The sequence below is a fragment of the Giraffa tippelskirchi genome, chromosome 9 (genome assembly GCF_054371585.1).
Source record: "Giraffa tippelskirchi isolate mGirTip1 chromosome 9, T2T-mGirTip1v1.2.pri, whole genome shotgun sequence".
In the NCBI taxonomy this organism is placed as follows: Eukaryota; Metazoa; Chordata; class Mammalia; order Artiodactyla; family Giraffidae; genus Giraffa; species Giraffa tippelskirchi.
The window spans coordinates 38,094,711-38,119,376 of record NC_137283.1 but is presented as its reverse complement, the minus strand read 5'-3'; the positions used below and the strand labels follow the sequence as shown (position 1 = coordinate 38,119,376).

The 24,666-nt window shown below is 39.1% G+C and overlaps 1 protein-coding gene across 8 annotated transcripts in view; it reads left to right on the top strand.

The window, feature by feature from the left end:
• PTPRG (protein tyrosine phosphatase receptor type G) overlaps positions 1-24,666 on the top strand; it is a 767,420-nt gene that overhangs the window by 180,058 nt on the left and 562,696 nt on the right. The window contains exon 1 of one of the 8 annotated variants that reach the window (XM_081524562.1): positions 14,814-15,035. The exons of the other annotated variants lie outside the window; for them this stretch is intronic. The gene's annotated coding sequence lies outside the window, so the exon portion shown is untranslated. Of the gene's footprint in view, positions 1-14,813; positions 15,036-24,666 lie in introns of those variants that run through there. 8 annotated transcript variants of the gene reach the window in all.

The window sequence follows — 24,666 nt, the reverse complement described above, 5'->3', positions numbered from 1 at the left end:
GGTGCAAAGTCAACACTAGTTGAGTTTATTAAAAACACTGGGAGAGAAACCTGTACATCTAGATTTCTTATGCTGGTCTCTAATTGTAGATTAATCTCAGTCGTTGGAAAATGCAATTAGAGGCTTTTGAAGTATCTATTTGCCAGACACTGGCTACTATAACTTAGCCTATTAGATGTGTCACTTGTTTCTGCTGTGTTAGCCTTGATTATTTAAGTATTTTACCTGTGATTTCTGTAAGTTCACTCTTCTTGCTCGTAATTTTAATTTACTCTCTATTCTGTTTGCTAGGCACTTAATCAGACATCTCTCTGGTGATTGTCTTACAGGATTATTTAACTTCCTCTGGCCTTTCAACTACATTGTAAATTCAGCCAAGCGTAATAAATTTGTACCAAAACTTGCCCTCTGGTCTTGATTCTTTCCTAGCTGCAATTATTGCACATTTCTGTTTCTGGTTACTGGCCACTATCCGGGACTCGGGGAGTGTGGGTTTCTCTTCCAATTGGGTGCCTGCATTAGGATTGCAACCTGTAGTGTAAGTAGTGTCATCAGATTTGATTATACTGGTAACCGTTTGGGATGTGATAGTGAGTTGAAGGATGCAGTGGCTTCTGAGAATTTTGGTTAGCGCTTCCTCTAAATGTATATGTGCCTGCAAACTCAAGGATCAGTATGTCATTAATGAGTAAAGTTATTGGGCCTTTATCCTGGTAAATAGCAGAGAAGTGTCCGGAGTTACTCATACATAGCAAAGTATCAGCTGGCTGTGGGGCTTGACTGTCCACAGGATGGAATATTACACAGTCATTAAAGATCAGAAAGAAAAGCAATATATTTTAGGACCAATTTTGTGTTCTCTCTTTCTAAAATCATGTCCTGCGTACTTTCCTAAGCCATGAAATGCCCGGAGGACTCGATTTTCTTAATACTCACAGAGATCGACACCCTCCCCCTCGCCGGTAGGGCTGTCGTGTAAACAAGACCGAAGTATCACCTAGATTGCACTGAGCTGCAAGTCAGGAGAGACTCAACCCTGAGCAGTGAGAAAACATAGAAAAATGTTACCGTTCATACTAGATATCCTGAGGTAGTAGATTTCCAGGTAATCAATGACCAGCCACTGTTCATTGTGATTGCAAGTGGGTTCCATCTTTCTGCTCTGCCATCTGTTTTTTTCCCCAGAGATGTTCTTTTCGAGGTGGCAAAATGGAGTTACACAAAATCTGCCATCCAAACCCACAGATAGTGATAGGCCTGTTTGGACCACGTTACCCAGAGTTGAGATTTAAGGCAGCCTCTTTGAAGCTCACAGGTGAGTGGTGGAGGATGGACTCAGGCCAGTGAACATGGGCTCTGAGCTGGAGGAGGAAGAGGGGCGAGGTAGGTGGGGGAACACATGGGCCTTCATCCCACTTGCTGGGATGAGAACTGGGGCATTTGGAGCATTTTTTTTGAGAGTTTCTTTATCACAACTTCAGAGTGAACCTGTTAGTGTGATAGTGTGATTGGGGAATTAATAATAGTAAATTCTTTAATATCTATTTTGGTTAAAATTTAAAACTCAGATGTCTTAAAAAAGGATTTAGTTTACTATCTGGCACACAGATTCTTAGGATGTTAACTGTGTAAAGGTGTTAGCCTGCAGATAGTAGCATTGTTTTAATTTAAATGATTTGGGGAATAGAAATGGAAATTTAAAGATTTGGGGAGAAAGTTCACGGGGTTGGGAAAATTTGGATAAGAGTTGGTTTTGTAACATGTCCCTGTATTAAAACTATTCAGGATTCAATCTAGGCCAGATATTTAGATCTTTGCTTGTTTTCCTTTCTTCTTTCTTTTCAAGAAATATCTCTTGTGGAAATTTATGTAATGCATCCTTTAATTGTTACATTGTTCAAAGGCTTGTTAATGTGTTACCCTCATATTTTATTTCCAGTATTTTGTCAGATGATCAACAGAAAATTTAAAGTAATGGTGGCTTCTCTACTTTTTTCCTATTACAACATCATTAACTTTCATGGTTGGATTATCTGTGAGAATGTATTTCCAAGAAGTTGCTAAATGTCTGTTCTGTTACCTGTCCTGACTCCTTGACATTAATCTATTGTAAATAGGATATGTGTACATTTTTGGGAGAACAAGAAAAATGAAAACTCTCATGGTCCCATTGGTCCCAAACATACATTTTGCCTGATATGATTTCCTTACTTCCATGTGGAGTTATCAAAATGGGTTGGTTAAAAAGCAGAAAGTGTGGCCATCATTAGATGATCTGTCAAAAGTCCAAGCATTCAGTTTTGAAATAACTGCAGATTTACAGAAGAGGTTATATGTACTCCTTACCAGGTTTCTTCCATTGATTCAGTCTTACATAATTATAGTTACAGTATCAAAAAGAGGAATTTGACATTGATACAAGGTGTGTATATAGTTCTCTGCTATTTTATCAGTGTAGATTGCTGTAACCACTACTGGAATACGATACAGAATGATTTCATCATCACAAAGGTCTCCTTCATTTTATCCCCTTATAATCACACAGTCGTCCTCCTCCACCATCCCCAATCCACTAATCTGTTTTATATCTGGAAGGCAGCTGTGCTCACCACTATACCACCAATGTCTGTATTGGTACTTCTGCATGGTTTTGTCATTTTGAGAATGTTATATGTCTGGGATCATATAGAAGGGACCTTTTGAAATTATCTTTTGTCACTCAGCATAATGTCCCTGGTCACCATCCAGGTTGTTGTGTGCACTGATTTTTGAGCAGATATACCCAAGTTTGTATAAACATTCACCTTTTACAGAAGATTTTTTTTTTCGTAATTCCTGGTGGCTTCTGCACAAAGTTAATTATTAATAGTTGTGTATAGATGTTTGTGTGGACATTAGTTTTCACTTTTCTGGCCTAAATACACAAGTACAAATGGTAAATGTATTTATTTATAGTTTAACAAAACTGGGAAACTGTTTTCCAACAATACCTGGACTATTCCATATCCCCACCTGCTGTGTGTGAGAGACCTGTGGTTCCTGCATCCCCACCAGCTCTCAGAGTTGTCACTGTTTTTCATTTTAGCTTTTCCAGTAGGTGTGCAGTAGTATCTCATCATGGCTGTAATTTGCATTTCCCTTATGGCTAATGGCATTGAATATCCTTTCATGCGCTCATTTGCTATCCTCTGGTGAAATATCTCTTTGTGTCCCTTGCTCACTTTCTAATTGGATTTTTTTTTTTCCTATTGGGTCTTGAGCATCTGTATATACTCCAGATAGTAGTCCCTTGTTGTATGTAGTTTGCAAATATTTTTTCTCTGTCTGTAACCTGTTTCCTCATCCTTTCCACAAGCCCCATAGTAGAGCAGATGCTCTTAATATTGAGGAAGTTTAACTTAACTCATTTCTTTGAATCCTGTTTTTGGTATCATATCGAAGAACTCTTCACTCAGCCCCAGGTCCACAAGATCATCTCTTACTCTACCCCCTAAAAAGTTTTGTGTTTTTATATCTAATGTTAAAATTTATGATCTGTTTTGAGTTAGTATTTGTACAAAGTATGAGATTTAGGTCAGTGTGATGCTTCTTTTTGTTCCACTTTCTCCTCCTTTTTCTTCCTTCCCTTCCCCCTCCTCCTCCCTTCTCTTCCTCCTTCTCAATTCTTCCACCTCCTATTTTCCTTTATCATATGCACATCTGGTTTATTTAATGTTACTTTTTGAAAAAGACTATGCCTCCTATATTGAATTACTTTTGCTCCTTTGTCAAAAATCAGTGACTGTACAGTGCTGGTCTCTCTACGGGTTCTTTTCTGTTCCATTGATCCATGTGTCACTCTGTCTGCTAATCCCACAGTATTGATTACTCTGACTGTATAACCAGTCTTAAACCTGAGTGGACAGATTTCTCACACTCTTCTCCTCTCTGATGATTATATTCTCTTTTGAAGACTTGATTCTCTGTCCTCCACCTTTTGTTGTTGTTGCCTGGATTGACCACCATGATCAGTGCAGATGACTTGAGTGCGTCCGTTCCCTCGCCCTCCTGGGAAGTCCTGACTTTAACGTGGCATATCTTATCCTGAGGGTTACTTCCAATGGATTAGTGATGTCTTCTTACAGTCTGGTATATTTTGTTCTCTTCCTAGAATCCAGTCGTGCTGTGAAATGTGAGCGCTACCTGCCTTGCATTTAGGATGGGCACATGGTAGAGGCAATGCTGGGTGTTTGTCTTCTTGGTATCAAATAAGGCCCTGTTGAATCTTAGCTGGAGAAGAGCCAGAAGTTTGACTGTGGCTGAGATGGGTGGTGGAGAGCAGGCCTTGCCCACACATTTAATCTAACCTAAATATTTCCAGTGAATCATCATCCTCTATGACCTTGTAACATAAATCTGAGAGGAGCTGTAGTTCTTATCTTTAAACTGCAGCCAAGTTTCATTACTGTGGCTTATGTATAGTGGCTTTGTCTTCTGGGCATCTGGTTATCCTTCTGTCTGCTGTTTAAAATCCCTTTCAAGTGAAGGGATCTCTTGATTTATGACTTGATTTTTTTTACCCTCCCCGCCCCCCGCACCATGGGTAGAGATGTACATGGATTAATGGTTAAAAACCATTCGTTGTTAGAGGATAGCAAGAAAAGTTGGATGAATAATTTTAAGGGAATGTACTATCTGATCTCACTTGTGTTAAGGGTTTTTGTATTGAAACTATACAACCATTAAATAGGAAGTACCATCATATTGCTAAGTATGATTGTAAGTAGACACTTTTCTACTTGGGATGAAGAAGATGTTTGTAAGACCATTTTGTAATCTATTAAAGGCTAGTGGTTGAATTTTGTTATCTTTAAATTAGGGTGGTTCATATTTATTGGCATGGCTAGAAATCTTCTCTATTAGACTGTCTTAGTTTCCCTGAGATTCTGATGTGTTAAGGTGTTCCACATACTAAGATTGAGATGTAGAATTTAATTTTAATTTTCTGTGGCATGTTTCTATTTGTAGTAGTTTGGAAATGGAGGAGAGGAAAGAGGCGCTTGGAGTCCTACCTACTCGGAAAAGTGGTTTAAGGCATTGCAGTATCGAATTATAATATTAAAAAAAAGTTTAAAACCATGACTCTTACTCAAACAGAATTAATACATATAAAATGCAAATAATTAATGAGACAGTAATATGGCCAAGCTGGTTGGAAGGGCATTTGGAAACAGTATTTGTAGCTCACAGTGAAAATGTGATTGCTAGCTTTGATTCAACAATAGTCAGTCTCCCACAGAGTTATAAAACCATAACCTGTTTCTCTTTCTTGAAACTGGTTCCCAATCTACAAGTTAATCTGTAACCTCACTGAGCCTGGTCTTTAACTGTAGTGAATAGCAAGTCAAACAATGATACATTCCTGTAGAAATTAAATAATTTTGAGATGACTTTGTTACATACAACTCCAGTGACATTGAAAGGACATGCTGCGTTCTCTTTACCTTATTTCCACGTTTGGGATAATTTTTTCTCATCAGCTGTTTGTGAGGCATTGTCACACCATGGAGATGGAAAATGCCTGAGTTTTACTTACTGTACACTAGTGTGGATGGCTAGTCCACCTGTCCTAAAGGTGAAGCGATTTACAAGGTTGTAGTTGAACTATTTGTGATATTTTCATTACTTTCCCCCTTCTCTGTTGACTTATGGTACTTTCAGTCTTATCCTTATCCTCACTTCCTTCTTTCACTCTGTTAGAAAGCATTCATGTCTTTCATATTGACTTAGCTTATTCTGAATCTTAGAAGAATGAGTGATTGGAGAAGATTGAAGTATAGAGTCCTGAACAATTTACTTACTGTGCTGTCCTGGACTTGGGCATGACTTTGCCATGTCCTTTTCAGCTGTGTTACCTTGAGCAAATCAGTTAACCTCTAAACCTCTGTTTTGGTCATCTAAAATGGGTTGAACAGTGGTGCTTACTTTGTAGGGATATTCTGAGAATTGAAAGATGAAAGGATAAAAATGGTGCTTAGCACAGTAGTATGTGTTTGATTAAGATGGTCTCTAGATTAGCTGTATACAGACATACATATATATATTTTGAGGGCGGGTATCTTGTTCTTTTGTACACTAGATGTTCCCTAGAGGGTTTGCAAACTCACTTGCTCAAAAGCACCAGGGGGGCACACAGTAACTTATGGAAAATAAGACACAGGAGCAGGAACAACTGGCCACCCAGCTGAGGAAAGATTAGTGATTGGTGGGGACACTGGTGGAGAGTCCTGAAACTGTGTCTTGGGCCAGCTGTCGTCATACGGTTCTGTATGACTTGATATTAACATTTTTAAAGAGAGAAGTAAAGCTTGCATTGCCACATGTCCTTTTCCTTTTGTAAATGTTGGAAGTGATCGACATACATGAAACATTGAGCATTGTATTCTGGGCTGTATGTGGTGGGCCATCAGTTTGCCATGTTTGCCTTGGGTTGCTTTAGATTATTCCAGGAGAAAGATAAAGTTGTTCACAGTAGACCATGTCAGAATTTAAAGTGATCACAGAATTTTACTAGTCTTCCTGCTTTTTTTTTTTTTATGAGACAGTTGCATTTGGGTGGAGTCATGTGGTCCATTAGTGGTAGTAGTTGTAATTTTTATGGAAATAGGCTATATTTGTCCATATTCTTGGGGGTTATAAGGTTTAACACATACTCATTTTTGAACGATTCACCACACATTAAAAAAAAAAAAGGCATTGATTATTGAAATGGGTTGGAAATAAACCAACGTTGTAACAGTAGTTATGGTTATTTTTATTTTCACGTTTATGGTTTTTAATGTACCCTCTTGTCTATTTAATGTACTCTGCTCATTAATGTACTTTGCCTAATGTGCTTCTACGACAAATATTTATTGCTTTTATAATCAGAAAAAGCAGTAAATGCTATTAAAAAAAGAATATATCATGGGAATGCCTTGACGTGTGATAATATGATTATTGATCAGTTTCACAGCCCCAAGATGGTTGCTAGCAAAGGAATGGTTCATTATTTCATTTGCTCCCGGAAAACGATGTTGCATCTTATTGTGCTATTTAGGTATGCTTAGATGGGTCTTCCTAGGCCTGCAGTGATTTTGTTGATGGAATGGTTTGTGGTTACCGTGGGGCATGTTAAGTTGCTGGACCTGCTCCTGGGCAGCTGGCCTGCAGGGGAGACCGTCTGTTTTGGCAGAGCCAAGGGCTGTCCTACTGGGCTGTAGCCCACCAACTGTTGCAGCCACAGTGCCTCAGCTGTTGTGCTTTTTTACACACTGTTATTAGCCATGCAGACCTTTATGGTTCAAACCAGGCCACATCTGTTGTCAGTCCCATGACCTTCAAAACCCAAAGCGGAAAGAAATGCAGAACACACTTTTTATCTGAAGGCTTTCTGCAGACATGTCAGTTAACAAGGCTTACTTAAAAATATTTTTCTAAACTTATTTTGTAAAAGATTTTCGTTTTCTTTGCCCTCCCTTAGCAGTGGCTTTTTAAATTATTGATGATTTGAGCTAATTAGTGCTCCTTAGAGTGTGATCTATTGATCTCCTACATTTGATCCCACAAGAAGTTGGTTAAAAAATTTATTCTGGGGCCTCACTGTAGACCAAGAGAATTGTGATCTTAGGGGTGTATTCCTGACCAAAACTTTAAACCAGGGATTTGGATTTTTGGCTTCCCTGGTGGCTCAGATGGTAAAGAATCTTCCTGCAATGTGGAAGACCTGGATTTGATCCCTGGGTTGGGACGATCTCCTGTAGAAGGGAATGGCTACCCACTCCAGTATTCTTGCCTGGAGAATTCCATGGATAAGAGGAGGCTAGTGGGCTACAATCCATAGGGTAACAAAGAGTAAGACACAACTGAGCGACTGACAGTTTTCACTTTGGACTTTTAGGATTGTGTGACCTCAGGCGCCTCCTGTTGCATCGAGGTAGGCATCAAGTTAGAAAGCCAACACTGAGATATAGGCAACTGGGCACCCTCAGGAATACCGAGACTTCTTAGAAAGTTTGCTTTTGGATGTAAGATTTTGGGGATGATCCTAAAGGCATGTGCTGTGCTGTGCTGTGCTTAGATGCTCAGTCATGTCCAACTCTTTGTGACTCCATGGACTGTAGCCTGCCAGACTCCTCTGTCCATGGGGATTCTCCAGGCAAGAATACTGGAGTGGGTTGCCATGCCGTCCAGGGATTTTCCCAACCCAGGGATTGAACCCAGGTCTCCTGCATTACGGGCGAATTCTTTACCAATTGAGCCACCAGGCAAATGCTAACGGTCCTTGCAGAAAGAGCAGCTGTATTCCCAGGGTGAACATGGTGATTCATTAGTTACGTTTTCCAGAAATAGTAATGTCTAAATTGAAATTGTTCTCTTCTCTGTATATGCTCTGTGTCCTCTCAACTTAGTTCCTTCTGAAAACCAGAATGGTCCAAATGCCAAATTTTATGATTTTTTTTTTTTTTCTTTCTGTATTCTTCAGTGCCAAGGCATCAGACCTCCAGGCATATTCATGAGCCCTACCTTTGCAAAGCTAAAGCAGTGCAGAAACCAGGGGACCAGATCCCTCTATAAACATACATCCCCCACAGCGCCCCATTGGGTCAGCTTCTTACCCAATAGAAGAAGGAAAAAAGAAGCAATTGAGTTCCTCTAATTTGTGGGACTGGGGTCAGTAGAGAGAAGGAAAAGGGAGGGTTTCACTGAATGATTCTAGGTCACCTTTTGTCTTGGGGGCAGGAGAGTTTAAGCGACATGTTTCCAACAGTTTAGGTGGAGATTCATTTTATACAATATATTCAAAATATCACTGTGACATGTATCCTGAACAAAATATTAATGAGATGCTTTATAATAATTTTTTCTTACTAAGCATTTGAAATCCTTTTGTGTGTTTTATAGCACATCAGAGTTCAGGGTTACCCCATGTGACTCCTGTATTTGACAGTATACTTGGAAGGGTTTCTTCTAATCTCCAGTTCTCAGTTCAGATGTGAACATACGCCTTTGTGGAACATCCTATTTTTCTGTTGTAGCGAGAATGAGTTGTTTTCTCAGCAGTTAGTTGGTGTTAGGGTAATGCCTTCCTGTGTAGGCTGTCGTGTTAGAATTCTCTTTGCAAGCTCTTGTAATAATTTTCAGGAATTATCACTTTTATCATAGTATTTTTAGTTGCAACTAGAGAGGTTTACAGGAGATTTTTTCAGTGTGAAATCTCTTAAAGGACCATAGAAAATACACTGTTTCTTCTGGGAGGTTGGGGCAACCTCAGTATCTTGAGGAGTCCTTGAGGACTCCTGTTCTTGAGGAGGAACAGAATGTGTAATATGAGAATGGACCTGATTCAAAGGTCACTGTAGCAGTCCAAACATTCTGTGTTAATGTTTAGGTCTCTAATTTTTTTTTTTTTTTTTAAAGAACTAAATATGCACCATCTATTTCCCTGTCACAGGCCCTCAGACTTTATAGGGAGGTCTCAGTGGAGCTTCATTTTTCCTATTCTGTCTCTTTAAAGTGAGTGAATTCCTTTCTCTGTCCTGTGCAGTGTAATGTGACTTTGACAAGGTTCTTAACAATTTTGTGCCTTGGGAACTAGAAAGCTGGGAGGATTTACCCCTTAAAGTTCTGGTGAAGATTAAATGAGATCATCCAGCTGAAGAATGCAGTACCTCCCAATACATAGTTAAGTACTAAAGAAATAATAGCTATCTCAGCATCTTTATTAATTACTTTTGTTAGTTTTAGAGACTTAAAGCAGTGCAGGAGGAATTATAGGAATGATTTTTTTTTTTTTTTTGATGTTGAGATAGAGGTTAAAAAAATACTTCTTTCTGAAACATATTAACAATCTTTCTTTTTCCTTCTACAGCATCTTTAGCTCCACTTCCCCATTCCATTACTGTTTTGTCCTGGGTTTGAGCATCGTTCTACTCTGGGTAAAATTATTTTAACATGAACTCTCTGGTTATAGCATCTCTATTAAAGGCCCTTCTCCCATTCTGAGTGGGGGAAAAGTCCTTACTGCATTTCACAAAGTCCTTTTTCAGAAACATCGGTTCCTGAATAAAACCTGAGAGATCATATATGATTTCTACATTGCCAAAGATATGCAGCCTTTTTGGTTCCATTGTGGGAAGTATCAGAAAAATGGTTTGCCTGGATGTGGGGTGGTACAAAAGGAAAACCTGAAGCTTCTGCCAGCTTCTAACCCAACCCATTTTTCTCACATTTTCACTTAATACTCACTGATTATGCAGAAGTGATATTTAAGAGTGAATGTGTTTAATAAACCTTTGCAAGCAATATTTAAAGGAGTGTTTATTTTTCAAAATTCACTCAGGATTTCTATAATCTTCAGGCCTGGAGTTCTGGTACATGGTTTGTACCAATTTGTTTCAGAGTGTTTTATTGCATATCTTTCTCATCTGCTGTCTAAAAATCAAAGGAACAGTTTGTTCCATTCAATTTGCCTGGCAGGGGAGCCTCCAAAGATACAAAGTTGCCCTTCGGCATCATTATATTAAAAAAATATATAAAGGAAACTGTCTTTTTATTCCCCTTCCTAACCCCACTTTGACTATATTGCAGTCATAACAGGATTTACATTGAGAGTTGAAATTGTCTTCTTGAAATTGATTTTATTCAGCTTCTTGTATATAAATAGTTAGGAGAGGAGAACAGAACTGAACTTTCAATTTTGAACTTAACTCTTCTAAAGTCATAAAACTGATTTTCCATTTGACTCTTCAAATGGATCTTGCCGTATAATTGGTCAGAGTCAGATGTTTTAGAAAAGGCTCATCTAAAAAGGAAAACAAGAATAAAATTGCTTATTTAGTAGCTGCCAGTTGTTCATCAGAAACAGACTTTGGGTTAAATACTTTTTCCTAAAAAAGCAAAATGAGTCTTTTTCATACAATTAGTTGAAGCCGTTGCTTATAGAGCTAGTTAAAGCTGATTTAGAGATAAATGCTTTAGCCATCTTGATGTGATCTGATGAAAATTTCCATGTGGTTAGAGTTTTTAATTAAATCATTTTATTTAAGATTGTAATAGCCCTTTTAAATTATTTTCCTTGAGACTTGCTTTGTGTTATTTGAAGTTAATAACTCCTCTTGAAGCAAAGCAGAATGCACGATATTTCTTCTGATGATTTCTTTCTGCAGTTGAGAATAAAGCAAACCACATTATTGCTGGAAAGAAAGTGAAGCTAATGCCTAATACAAATGGAGATAACAGAAATCGCTTGCAGCCCTGGGATATTCCGAGTATCAACATTAAAGTGGTTGCCTGGGCAATACTACCCTATTGCTTGGCTAATTTTTTTCTCTTAAATTCCAGGGACAGATCTACCTTAATTGAATCAAGCCTATGGAAGGTTTGATTCTCAGTATTTCAGGAAGTAGAAATGGTCCTGTATATGGACTTAGAATAAAGAAGAGAGAAGTATTTTGGCAATTTATTGCCCTACCAGTCACAAAGTATATTTGTCCCTGAAAACTTTTTTGTAACTATAGACATTCCTGAACAGTTACTGAAGACAAAATTTCTGTTCTTGTGCAAAGATGAACTCCTGTAGTTTAATTTATTAATTATTCTTCACTTGGGTTCCTTACTGTTCTATTACTCACACTTGTGGAAGAGACAGGGCTTTTTTTGTCGTTGTTGTGACAGTGGAGTGTGGCTTTTGATTTTATTTTAAGGCAAAGAACATTATCATCCTGTGTTTGTATATATTTCAAAGTGATCCTCACCATTAGTTGCCATCTATCACCATAAAGAACCCCCCCACACCCCTATCCCCTGCCCCTGTGTCCCTACCAGCCTGCTTTTGTATCTGTGGTTTTTGTTGTTTTATATTGTGTGTTCATTTGTTTTGCTTTTTAGATGTTATATGAGTGAAATCATAGTGTTATCTTTTTCTACCTTATATCACTTAGGATAATACCCTTAAAGTCCATCCATTTTGTTGCAAATGGCAAGGTTTTCTTCTTTTTTATGGCTATGTTGTATTCCATGAGCTTACCAGGTGTTGATAGTGGTACAGAACATGTCTGGAAATTGAGGAGATGCAAGAGATGCAGGTTGGATCTTTGGATTTGGAAGATCCCTGTGGTATAGGAAATAGCAGCCTGCTCCAATATTCTGCTTCAATATTCTTGCCTGGAAAATCCCATGGACAGAGGTGCCTGGTGGGCTACAGTCTATGGAGCCACAAAAAGTTGGACACGACTGAGCGACTTAGCACACAGTCTTCCACTGTGTATCTGCTACATCTTCTTATCCACTTATCTATCAATGAACACTTAGCTTGCTCCCATACTTTGGCTGTTGTAAATAATACTGCAGTGGACATAGCGGTACATATATCCTTTCAAATTAGTGTTTTCTTATTCTTTGGATAAATACCCAGAAGTAGAATAACTGGATCATATGGTAGTTCTATTTTTGATTTTTAGAGCAATCTCTGTACTAGTTTCTATAGTGGCTGCAGTTTACAATTCCACACACAATATATGAGTTCCCTTTTCTCAACATCCTTGCTACTACTTGTAATTTGCTGTATTTTTGATGACAGCCATTCTGACAGGTGTGAGATGATACGTCACTGCTGTTTTGATTTGCATTTCCCTGATAGTTAGTGATGTTGAACATCTTTCCACCTTTTATCTGCCTTGTGACTATCTGTATGTCTTCTTGGAAAAAAGTCTATTTGGCCTCTGCCCATTTTTTAAATTGGGTTCTTTTGTTGTTGTTGAGTTACATGAGTTCTTTATTTCTGATTAATCTTTATTGAATATATCATTCACAAATATCTTCTCTCATTTAGCTGGTTACCTCTTTGTTTCATGGATGTGTCCTTCACTGTGCATAAGCTGTTTAATTTGATGTAGTCCCATCTGTTTATTTTTGCTTCTGTTTCTCTTGACTTTGGAGTCATATTCCCTCCCTTAAAAAAAAAAAATCTTTAAGACCAATGTGAAGGAGATTACTGCCTCCATTTGCTTGTAGGAGTTGTATGGTTTCAGGTTTAATGTTCAAGTCTGCAATCCAGTTTGAGTTAATTGTTGTGTATGGTGTACTATAGTGGCCTGTTTTAATTCTTTTGGATGTGGCTGTCCAGTTTTCCCAGCACCATTTTTTTGAAGAGACTATTCTTTCCCCATTGTATATTCTTGGCTCTTTTGTTGTAAGTTAATTTTCCATATCTGTGTGGGTTTTTTTTCTGGGCTCTCTAGGGTTGCATGGATCTGTGTGTCTGTCTTCATGCCAATATAGAGGGTTTTTTTTTTTTTTTTAGAGGGTCATTTGGGGAGGCAGAGAGAAGCCAGTTGGGCTTAAAGCCATATGCTTGTCCATGTTTAAACAATGATAAAATTGCTTTAAAAAAAATTCACCCACCTTCAATATCCAGAGTAGGGTAGGGTAGTGTATACCTCTGTAAGCATAATATAGGCAGGTAATTTTTTTCTTACAAGATACTGAGAATATATACTTATGCATTATTTAGCTCTAAAAGAAAATAGTGTGATACTAAGTATTCTTACCTTCTTTCTTTTCCTCCATTGTGTTTGTAAATAGGTGTTTCTGATTTGCCTCTAATTAATTATCTTTTTGCTAATTGGACATGTAAAAGCAATTAATTGCTTGATTAAACTAGTGCAAATCCTAATTCAGGTGAAAAGGGGCAAAGGGGAAAATTATAGAAAGTAATAGTAAAATAAAACTGAAAATAAGCCAAGTAGGCTTTTGGTCAAGTGTATGTGAACATTAGGCTACTATTTGTTTTAAATTTTCCATCCATGAACAACCCTTTCCCACCCCCACCCCCCCACCCCACCTCTGACACACATGCAAATGTACATTTTATGAATGATTTGTCTTCACTCACCCTGGGGGCCCAGGTGATGAGCCACTGTTTTCTGCTCTTGCCAGTATCCCGGCCAGGGCAGAGTCACCTTTTCAAAGCACACATTGAGGAAAATGTTGTCCAGTTAGATTATGATAATGGTTGCATGCACAGCTCTGTAAATATACTAAGGCCCATTATGTATCCAGAAAGCTGTTTTAAAGGAAAGCACGTGTGAGACATGCTGATTGCTCACTTGGAGTCCTTCATTGCTTTCCCAGGCTGACTCAAGGCTCATCCTGCAGGGTCTTCCATGTGTTCCTCCTCCTCCTCCTCCTCCCCATACCAGCTCACGGAGCTTCAGCCAGGCTGGCCTCCTTACACCACCCTCTTTGCTGCCTCAGTATCCCCATCCATGCTCCCTGCCCCATCTTGACCTCTGTCCTCCCATATGGTGCATCAGTGCCTTCAACTAAAGTGATATCTCTTTTATTGATTGATCTTTTTACTTTCCTTCCCTACTAGTATTTTTCCCTATTGCATCATGCTTGTTTCACTTAATTTTTGTGTTTGTTTTACCATGTACACAAATGATCATTTATGTATGGATTGATTGAACCTGCTAGTGGAAAGAAAGCTTCAAGATGGTGGGGGTAATGTTCAGTTCAGTTCAGTTCAGTCGCTCAGTCATGTCCAACTCTTTGAGACCCCATGGACTGTAGCGCGCCAGGCTTCCATGTATGGTATGTGTTGTTGAGTTCCTTGGTATTGTTGTATTCTGCCTTGGAAAGACCAGGGATACCTGCCTTACCATGTTTGCTAGAAATCTTCCTTTTGGCAAGAAAGGGTTAGGAACTACTGAGACGGATAGTGTGGAGGTCGAGTGGGTATTTTGTTGCCTAGCAGCACAGAACTCTTGAGACATAAGACAGCTGGAGGCCACGGAGTGGCTGCCCAGCCAGGATTTATGTAGTGTCTGTAACGTGGCCCCACAGGTCACCAGTTTCACTAGGCTAGTCAGGTCTGACCACACTGTGACTGGCTGGTGTCTAGGGAAAAGTTGTGCTGTGGCTGGAATCCCCTCTATGTGATCCCGGAGCCCAGGGGTTAGGGCTTGCGCCAACAGTGTGATTTCTACCATCTACTGTGGTCAGGAATTATCTTGGTGGGTATTTTTGTCACTGTGGAGCTTACTCTCTCCAAATTCTGGAAATGTGCATTATGGCACATTTTGCTAGGCTTGATAAGATGCGCCATAGTTTTAAAATGAGCACCCGACAATACTTAAGTACAGTTTTTTTTTTTTTTGCCGGTTTCTTTTTGTTCTATGAAAAATGCCCATCTCATTGAATATTTTTCATTCAATATTTCATAGGGACTATATGTATATATATGCCTCAGCCATATGAAAGGCCCAAGTTCTAAAGTTTATTCTTTGTTTCTCAGGGATAAAAAGTTGTCAGGCAGTCCCAGCTATAAATTTTAAACAAAAGAAAATATGAATGAAGGAAATTTATTAATTAGTGTCTCAGTTTGTTTCCCTAACTGAAATTTAACTTTGCATTTTTTTCATCTTTAATGTAAGAGATTTTCTTTTTATAGACAAATTACCAATGTTTGTATAATTGTAATTGAATATTTTCCACATCATGTTAGGAAAATCACTCTACTTTTTTCTGGTGGAACTATCAGAACATGATTTTATCTCAGACAATTGGCAGTAGTGGTGGGAGGAGTGGCTTTGACAAGTTTTTTCTTTTGAAATTGTTAGGGTTTTAGTTTTCAGAGGCCCATGGAGAAACTTTATCACTTGTGATGCTTATTTAGTTTTGAGCAGGTGGAGTAACTATTAATTCACAGGTGTTGTTATGAATCCTAAAACTCAGTTTTGTGAAGAACTGCTGTAGCATAGGGTCAGTTATGCAGGCTTGAGAGGAATATCTGGTTCAAGGCTATCTGTTCTTAACAAAAGTTACATGCCTTTTCTGAATAATTGTACCTAAGCCACAGGATTATTGGAAGAAGTATATGAGTTACTGTGTTGATGGTACTTTTAATAGTGCCTTTTTCATAGACAAAGACTGAGTTAGTAACTAACTTATTACTGAGTTAGGCCATGAGTGGCAAACCCAGATGTCTATAGAAACTAGATAAGAAATATACATCATCAGTGGGACTCGATGGGGTCATGATTCTTCTCTGAAGATCTACTCACTGCTTATATAATGTATTTTTTCTGTTTGAGAACAAAGTTCAGATTTCTCATTAATAAATACAGATATTAGAGTTCTTTCTTAGATTTTCTCATGTTGATAAGTAGTTAAAAACAAATACATGTATACATATACAGTGGGTGAAACAAAACATCTGAGTCCGTGGCTGTATTCACCATGGTGGCCATCAGTTGGGATGGCTAAGCTGAATCTGCCAGTTCTGTTGATCACTAAGGATTCAAAGAGGTGGCACAGCTGTAAAATGAGAAGTACAGATTTGTGGCAGTTGACATTATTACAATATTATCTATGCATGATCTTCCCAGGAAATCTTGCAGAATCTAGAGACTTGATTCTTTGAGAACCAAGCAGGAGTAAAATGGATGGGGAGGGTTGGTTATTTCTCTATGATGTTTGAAGTCAGGAGTCCTGTTCTTTTTTAGGAGGGTGGCTCTGAGCCAGTGAACCGTGATATTTTTCAGATTTTCATCACACATGTAACGAGCCCCCATTTAAATCAGTTATTTAAGTGTACCTTTTCTTGGATCTATTGTGAAGTGTGTTTTTTTATTTCTAAACTTTTTAAAACTGACATAGTTGGTAGCAGATGAATCACTCTAGTTTTTTGGGTTTCTTTTAGCTCTGTCAGATTTAAAAAGAAAAAAAATTCTTCCTTTTTTTAATCAGTGTTATTTTAGCGTAAAATATGGAAGAGAAGTTCATTATTTTGCCTCTCTACCTGTCTGAAGCCATTTTTACAAGCCTGTAAAAATGTTTTCTATTTCCCCGCAGGATACTATATTGCTGTGTGATTTCTTCTTTCTTTGAACTGCCTTTGAGTTTTAGTAATCTGTTTTACTTAAAAAAGTCATGGCTCTTTATTAGGTATCTTTATCACTTTAGATGATGAAAAATACTTTTTTTTGTTGTAGTTGGGACAGTAGGTACATTTGAATGTGATAAAATAGGTAATCTACTGTAATAGAATCTATTGTATTTGAGGTTAGCTCAGTATCACAAACAACTGGAGGGAACATTTGTAATGCAGCAGTTACAAAGGAATGCACTTTTTGATTCTACTTTTTGGGAAGCTCACTAAGTATACTTTTCCTGCAATTAATTGAAATACAGGCACAAAAGGAGATGAGAGCCTGATGGAATATTTAATTACTTTAACTATAATTTGATACTTTTGCCCATTGTAGTCACAAAAAAGATAAAGATTTATTCATTTTAGACTATTGTGTGGGATTTAATGTTAAATGCTCTCTAAAATTTAGAGAAAATTATACTTGATAGAGATTTCACCATCCTTGAGGGATCTTTAATTTGTTTGTTGTATGAGCACTTACAATAGACATAAACAGCCTGCTTAACTGCTTGTCTGCCATTCTGGAAATAGACATTCTGCATTTGAAAATGTGAGTGCTTATTACTTATATTGTAGTGGGCTTCTTTTTGGCAATAACTCTGGCAGAGAACTAGGACTCTTAATATGAGAACCATCCATCCATCGTCCTAAGTAATTCTCATCCTGGCACTGGGGAATCAGAATTTCTTTGATGTTTTCATTTTTGGATGGAAGCTGACCAATTCTCCCAGGCTTCTAAGTCCCTTTGGAATTACCTAGAACTGGACATATAGTTAAGTGGAAATACCCTCAAATGTCACTACACTATTTTGTTTTGGATACAAGGTGTGTGACTGTGTTGTAGATGGAGTTCAGGGTTGTTCTCTTCATAAACAGACTCTGGTTTCACCTTTACGTAACTACCATCATGCCTCCATTCCCCTATAGGAGATCATAATGTTGCTGAGCTCAAGTGGACATTGTTATTCATTTTGGTAAGATGAAACAGTAATGTGGAGAAACAGTGTGGTTATTTTGGAAGACTTGGTGGCCACTGTTTTCCTTTCTTTGTAGGCACCTCTGACTTTCTTTCATTTTCACATATATAAATGCATGTGTAAATGGAATCCTTTTGTCAAAAGCAGACATTAGTTGTACTCTGTAATTTCTGTTCACACATTTGTAATTTTGAAAGAGAATTGTTATTTATCAATCTGTAACTATTTATTTTTATGTAGCTTCAGTGATCTTTCTCTCACAGGGAAACCTATGGAAAGACATCTATGTCAGGAATGTTATTTAATGTGGTATTAAATGAGCCGGTCTCTTTGTGTGCGAAATATTCAGCCAGTAAGTTAACATGGCTTGAAACTTTTTTCCGCTCTCTAGTCAACATTTCTGTAAAACACTGAGGGTAAAGAATGACACCAAATCCTTCTGAAGTTATTGTTAAGGCAGATGGGATACACAGCTGCCTTTATATTCCCAGAATAAAAACATTTATTGTTACAAACTCTGTCCAGTGGCTCTGGGAAATTAAATCATGCACATAGGAAATCATTTTGTTGATATCTTCTGTGGTAGGTAAGCTCTTAGGATATTTTTGTAGGAAAGGATTGGGCCCTTGGGTTTGGAAACATTTTTATCTTTTTTGCTTTAGGCTGGAAATGAGGTACGCTCTGTAGAAGTTGTGAGAGGTGATAGAGTTTATGAAGACTCCCTGATGAAAAGACCTGTCACTCAGTCAACTTTCTGCATAACAACCAACTTAAGATTCCCCCTACTGAGTGAGACATGGGAATCATTGGCTAGTTAATGCTATTGGTTTTGAAATCTCTACTTTTATCCTGTCAGCATTGAGAGACACATTCTCCTGGATGATGGGAGTAGCTGGATCTTCCCTTCGTAAAATCGTATTGTCATATTATACTATCCAGACTCTTGAAAGCTACCCAAGTTTGATACTCCTCATGTCCAGGTTTGTTATCTGTGTGTGTGTGTGTTGGTTCAAGTGTCATCAGACACAACCTCTTTGAAGAGGAGTGCATAGCAGTGTATAGTGTTGGGCATTCTTTCTTTCTTCTCCACCTATTAGATCACTGTGAACCCTATTTCTTGAAATATTATAAACCACTGCAAGCTTTCCTGAGCTTCTTGCTCTCAGATGACTTCACCTCCATAAACCATAGTGGGCTTGCTGCTGCAGAACTCGGAAGAATATGGAATATATGTGTGCATAACACCAACTCCTCCCTCTTGATAGTCACCTGATACCCATAGGCAGATTTATACTTCCTGTCCTGAGAAGTAAAACTGGATATTTTCATACGCATGCACCATTTTTAATTGTGTAATTAAGTTGCTGACATAAGCAAGTAAGCAATTTCACATTAAGGTAAGGATCCGTAAAGGCATGCATTTACATAATTTAATTTTCTGCACAGAAGATATTGAAAATCAATAGCATGATTCATAACCTCACCATATCATTGCCATGCTGCCGTTGGTTGGCTGTTGGAGTTTAGAAGAGTGCAGAGAGTATTAAAATTGATTGAATTTGGTATGCTGAGTCTGTATCTTTACTTGGGAACCATAGATTGTTTCTTTTTGTAAATCTTTGCACCTTGCCAATGAGACGTTAGGTTGCTTAATATACTCTGTATACGGTTTTTGACTGCTGTTCAAATAATTTTTAAAAGTTGCTTTTAGGGAGCACTTTGTCATGTGATCAAAATACATTTGAAGAAGGGACTTGAAATTGTGTTTTCAATTATGCGGTACAAGTAGTACATGATTATGTTCTCATGAGGGGGAGAAATCACACACTACTGACGTAGATGGGATCAAAGGATAAAACTAAATATAGTTAACCTTTAATAAGTAGTTGATGTGTTAAAAGAAATCTGGTGCTGGGATGGTAAAGATCTTTGCCACCTGGTTCATTTCCGAGATGCTTCCTAAAACTTGCCTGTTGGATACTGCAGCTAGTTCCTTCTAGCTTCATGTTTTAGATGTTTGCTCTTTCTGATAGGGTGAGCAGAGATTAAAAAGCAGTACAGTAGGGAAGAAGACAGTGTTTTTGCTTATGGCTCATGAAAGCACACATTAGCAGACATGCACACAGACTCTAGACTCTAACATAGGCATCATCAGTTTTTCTGGTGTTTATGTATTCATTGAGTCACTCACTCACTCATTACTGAACACGTCCCATATATCAAGCTCCGTTGTGTGAGGTAGCCTGAGAGCTCCTTGTCTGAGGGGCCTCGGTGCTCTTCATAGTTTATACAGCATGTCCTTCCAAAGCAGGTCTTCCTGCCCATTCTCACCTTGCTGGGTTCAACCTATGTCATTCCTCAGTACTTTGGGGTATGTGATGACCAAGTTAACCCACCTTTCGTGGGATGGCCCCAACCTCTGTCACTTATAATCTGTTGGTCTGTATACAGCAAAGCCACGCCCCTTACTTTTGGCCCAAGTGAAACCCCCTTTAGACAGGCAGTCCCACTGCCCAGAGCACATGCCTTGCACCACCTTGTGCTGTGTTTGGATGGCTGGGAAAATAACTGCACTTTGGGGTATGGGTTCTGTTCCTTCACACAGTCAGGGGAGCATCTTCTGATGTGTACCTCCCTTGTGTCTTGAGTTGGACATATCTTTGTAGACGTGCTTTATCACTAATAGTTTAGTGGGCTTGGAGAGTTGCCGGATGTGAGACCCTAAAACCTATAGCTTGTATGCAGCCAGTTAAGTTGTATTGGGATCACCGTCTCCTTCTAAGTACTTGGCTAAAGTATTTACCTGATGAACCTTTGGACTCCATAGCGCCACATTGCCAGCAGGATGGGTAATGCAGCTGCTGGTGGGCCTTGTTCTCCTTTGCTGCTCCCTAATATTCTCAAAGGTTCTGAGAAATAAAGGGGCTTCCCAGGTGGCACTAATGGTAAAGAACCTGCCTGCCAATGCAGGAAAGGCAGGAGATGTGGGTTGGTCCCTGAGTCAGGAAGATCCCCTGGAGGAGGAAATGGCAACCTACTCCAGTATTCTTAGGGTTTCCTTGATATCTCAGTTGGTAAAGAATCCATCTGCAATGCAGGAGACCCTGGTTCGATTCCTGAGTCAGGAAGATCCACCAGAGAAGGGAAAGGCTACCCACTCCGGTACTCTTGGGCTTCCCTTGTGGCTCAACTGGTAAAGAATGCGCCTGCAATGTGTGAGACCTGGGTTCGATCCCTGGATTGGGAAGATCCCCTGGAGAAGGGAAAGGCTACCCACTCTAGTATTCTGGCCTGAAGAGTCCATAGGGTCACAAAGAGTCAGACACGACTGAGCTACTTCTACTTTTTTCTTTCCAGTATTCTTGCCTGGAGAATCCTATCATGGACAGAAGAGTGTGGTGGGCTACAGTCCATAGGATCACATAGAGTCAGACATGACTGAATCGACTTAGCATGCACATGTGCTTAATGTATGACTGACTGAGAAATAAAACACTTTCTAGCAAAAAAAAAAAAAATGGGGTACTGGGAGTGGAGACTGTGATTCTAGTGGGTCTGGTATGAAGTGTATAAATTAATATCCTTGAGGATAACCTCATTCCTTCTTTTTTTTTATACCTGGTTCATTTGTTTGTGAGCAGAATCTGGCTGGAAGTCTGATTCAGTTCAGATTTGTCTTAGGTGCTTAGGTTGATGCCACACTAGTGTGATTCTTGCAGTAGGCTATTCATTTCTTTGGCCAGTTCTTTACTAAAATTAAGATAGGCTTATTTAACCTGGTAAGTTACAGGCTGTGAGCATGAGTGGACAGTGTCACGATGAACAGAGGCTAATGTCCAGCTCTGCAGGGAGGTTTGTGGTTCTTATCACTGGCTGAAAAATAGAATAGCCTGGAAAACTTTTAACAACAACAACAAAAAATACTACTATTTTGATTCCACACCTTAGACTAAAGATGAATCTCTGGAGGCAGGGTCCGGCACATAGGGTCTTTATTTTTTGTTCTGTTTTTAAAGCAGGTGGGGTTGAGAGAGCGCTAGTCCAACAATAGCATTTTCTGCGTGGAAAAATTGATTATTCGGTGTTGTATCCTGTTTGAAGGTCACCAAAGTCACGTTAGTGACATTGGGGGAAAAGTGAGCATTGGTAGGTAATTGGTCATGTAACTATAAGCCTTACAGGGGTTGATTTCAAATTGGCTTTGTCCTGAGCTTCAATTTTTTCAACGGAATTGATCCGTAGATTTTGCATTTTCTGGCTTGGTTCCATTTTGAGCACCTTTGCTGATCCCGTGCTCGACCCTCAACCACCCCCATGAGGCTTCAACTTTTGTCATAATACCTTCAGCAAGAGAGAGAAGACTCTTTCTGACTGGCTGGTGTCCCCATTCCCAAACATATATATCACTGAGCTAAACATACCAACCTCACAGGATTGGTATAAAGGATGACACCGGGTACTATGAGCAAAGCACCTTTTTCAGCTCTGGGCATGTGGTGCTTTTTAAATATCTGATAACATAGTGACAATTTGTTGCAGTGTCGCTGTTTTGGTAATCTTCATACCCTACTCCACCGGCTAGGTCACAAGTCATGGATGGGACAGCCATCCTGTTGCCCTGGCAGCTCCAAAGGTGGGCTTTGTTTGACTTAAGCTACTGAATCACTGCAAACCATGCCCCTGACCCCAGTGGTGTGTATGGGAATGGGGGCACGGTTTTTACTCATTGTCCTAGTACAAAGAGGAAGGATTATTTGGGAGTAATTATTTAGAGTGAATTAGCTCTAAGAAGTGTAGTAAACAGATACATAAAATGTCTCCCATATACACAGAGATAAGCTGATCTATTAGGAAACTTTTTAATGGGTATTTGGCTATGTGGGTGAACCTCAGTTTCCTTGTCTGTAAAAGAGAGCCAAAAATACCAACCTCATAGGGTCATTATGAAGATAACACAGATAACTATGAACAGACCATGAAGTCAACCAACTAGTTTGCTTTAGTAGAGGAAAAAAAAAATAGATGAAGAGATGGGAAATTTTGTTTTTGATCCTTGGAAGCTTAGAATGATCAGCTTCCTGAGATTCTGAATGGCTCACCTTGCAAGAGTATAGGATGGATTGGATCATATGTACCTAAACCTTCATCATTCTTATAAAATGGTTAGTCAAAACTTAGGTTTTGACTCTGTCATTCAGGACCAAACAGCAGGCATAAATGATGCCCAGTTTACTTTGCTGATGTGTGTTTGGATTTTATAAGATTCTCAGTTCCCTCTTAAAAGGCTTGTATCTGTGGAGTAGCTCTTGTTCAAGCTTTATTTCTTTTAAAGCCAGTCTTGGCAATTGCCATACAAGTATAAAGTGTAATACTTACATATGTCCTGATTTTCCTTCATGACCATCACATTGTGAACAAAATTAATGCCATCATGGTGAGATGATTATTATTATCACTACTCTGGCTAATTTGTAACAGAGTGCTTTCCTGGTGCCTTCAGAGTCTTAAACTCAATATATAGTTCCTCTAACCATTTTCCTTGCTTTTCAAAGGCACACGTGATTTTGTTTGGGTGCATTTAAATATTAACACAGACAGCTGGGATGTATTGTTTGAAGTGTAGTTCCAATTCATTTTGGATTCTGGGCACCTGTGATACTTGTCTTCTGACACATCAGCGCAGTCAGGTGTGGGCTCACCACAGAAGAAATTTGCATCCGTGAAGTGGCTGGGAGGGGAGGGCTTTGAACACTATAGCAGGCAGATGGAAGCTCTTGATAATGGGGTAGAAAATTGGATTCATTTTGAGTTTTCAAAGACATGCATCATTAAGCAGTGCTTCTTTTCTGAGCATTGCTGGCCTTGGAGGGTTTCAAGTTTCATATCTTCAGATATAATAGGTGACTCTCTGGGATCCAGAGTTTGTGGCGGACTGGTTCTTACCACGGGATGGCTCCCAGGCCTGAGACTGTGCCGTGTTTGGATGATAGAGGCCCGAGCTTTGTGGCAGGCATGCTTATGTTGGATTCCTTGATCTGCTGCATACTCAGTGTCACTGAGTCTGTACATCTGTAAAAGAGATGGAATGACTCCTTGCTCAGTGAAGATTAAATAAGGCTGGAAGCACTTGGGACCTTGGATATAGGCTTATACACACAGTTGGAACCAAAACTGCAAGTTCCAGGTCTACTAGTTGTTAAAGTTACTCAACTAGTCTAAGCTTTAGTTTGCTTATCAATAGAATGGGCCCGTGACTGAAAATCTGCATCTGTTGCCTCGTGGTGTGTTGCAAATTATATAAGATAATGCATGTAAAGGGTTTAGTGCACCTCAGGTTCATGGTACGGAGACAAGTTTCACTGTAGTTCGGTCAGACGGTGAAGAATCTGCCTGCCAGTGCAGGAGACCAGGATTCAAACCCTGGGTCAAGAAGATCTTGGAGAAAGGAATGGCAACCCACTCCAGTATTCTTGCCTGGAAATGCCCCTAAACAGAAGAGCCTGGCAGGCTACAATCTATGGGGTCGCAAAGAGTTGGACATGACTGAGCGACCTACACATACACAAGCTATTGTTAATATTAATGATAATCCTGGTAATCTCTGAAGGTTCTCCTGTAGTTGTTCTTCTATAAAGTGAGGAAGTTCTATTCAGCTACCCTAAGGTCTGTGCTTCTAGGTGGTCACAGGGCTGTGTGCATTTGACACCCCTCCTGCGTGCAGCAGGGTGACGATTT